Here is a 1,720-nt window from a genome sequence, read left to right as displayed (position 1 = left end):
ACACCCGTGAGATCAATGGAGTTGAGACTTCTACTCGGTGAATTTTTCAAAGCTGTATGTGTTATGGTTAGTGGTAAGAAGGTTATGGTTTGGAGCACACACACACGACTCTGGAGTTATGACTGAAATAATCTTGATAGTATCTTTTGACTTCTTACTAACAGTTTGTTTGAAATACTCAGGTGACTAAGCGAGTTGAGACTTAGATTTTCTTTGTGACATGATTTCTCTTGCGCTTGGATTGCTAGAGACTAGCAATAAGCTGGTTGAGGGTTATGATTAGTGCATGAAAATGCACCTTAAATATTGCTTTTGATTTACACAATATTAAAATATTTAAGCTTTAATTAAACAATTCCATTATTTTTATTCATAATATTTTTAATTGGAATTTGTCTAGTTTTTGCTTAATTATTTACAGATAAAAAGCAGTGTAAAAAGCTACACAAAAATAAGCCATGAAAGCCATATTTTCAACCATCCGGAGCCAAGCCATCAGAGAGAAAGCCGAGCCGATTGAGCCGAGCAGCTGAGCCGACCAAGTCGCGTCAGTCCGTGTGGGACCTAGCTCGCCTGCCATCCTCACTCTATCTCGCGCGCGTCCCCAGCACGCCCGTCCCTCAGTTGGCGCATTCCCTCCATGGAGCCATCACCGTGCGTCTAAGAACGCTGAAGCGTGGGTCCCGCGTCTGCAGCCATCAGATGGCCTTCCTCTCCGCGTGCGACAGGTGTCAAACCTTGTCCTCCACTCTGCCCGTGCCAGCACAGCCCAACCAATCTGCCCACGACATGTGGCACGTTTCCCTCTCACTTCTAATCACGTTGCGACACGTGTCTCCTTAGTGCTGAATCTGAATTCCTTCCCCAAAAATCCGAGCAAATTTCCGGATTTTTTCCCAAATCAAATATATGATTTCTCCTAATTTATGTGTAATTTTATTTTGTTTCCTTTTCTTTTGTAAATTTTTAGTTTTACTATTTATTTCTTTATTTGACAGGCAACCTCTGAATACTATAAATAAAGGGGTTAGCCTAAGGTTTTTAGGAGCTTTTAATATTCAGTTTTCTGTCGTCTTGCTGTCAGTCTCATATTTTCTCTCTAGAACTTGTGAGAATGTTTTGCAAGATAGGCCAGAGTTTTCTTGGTGAGGTTAGAGATGAACTTCTGTTGAGCGACCCAATTTGAGGTTTTGATTCCTTGTGCTGTAAAGTTTAACATCTGAATAAATTAAATCTCATCTATTTTTCTATTACTTTTCAAAATATTATGTGTCAATTTTTATATAAGTTCAGTCACGCTTTTCTTATGTAATTATGTCACGCATTGTTTTGTCATTCTAATTATTTTACAAATTGTCTTTTACTGCAATATTGTCAAATTGATATATTATCGATTTTAGATAACTTGTAATAATAATATTTTCTGAGCCAACATAGAGATTTAATTTATTCGATTATTTTATTTTGTGAATCAAAACTTGAATTGGTGAACGAAGCATTAGGGATTCTCAACACCTTACCGTTTTCTTCGTACAGATTTTCTCCTTTTTATTTTATTTGCAACAAAAATCTCAAAAACTCTCATTTTTCTTTAATTCACTTTTCTCTAACGCTCTTATTCTGTTAATCATTCTTGTTATTTTGTTATCTCTCTGTGGATACGACCGCCCTTCTGTGCTACAATTGATCGCTTGTGAATATCACTTTTGGGCGTTAATCA

General features: G+C 37.3%; 1 pseudogene; it reads left to right on the top strand.

The window, feature by feature from the left end:
- LOC112094470 overlaps window positions 1-1,720 on the top strand; it is a 12,157-nt pseudogene that overhangs the window by 6,210 nt on the left and 4,227 nt on the right.

The sequence above is a fragment of the Morus notabilis genome, unplaced genomic scaffold, assembly GCF_000414095.1.
Source record: "Morus notabilis unplaced genomic scaffold, ASM41409v2 Scaffold78, whole genome shotgun sequence".
NCBI classification, from domain to species: domain Eukaryota; kingdom Viridiplantae; phylum Streptophyta; class Magnoliopsida; order Rosales; family Moraceae; genus Morus; species Morus notabilis.
The sequence above is the reverse complement of the archived record's forward strand: the minus strand, read 5'-3'. Positions and strand labels throughout refer to the sequence as shown.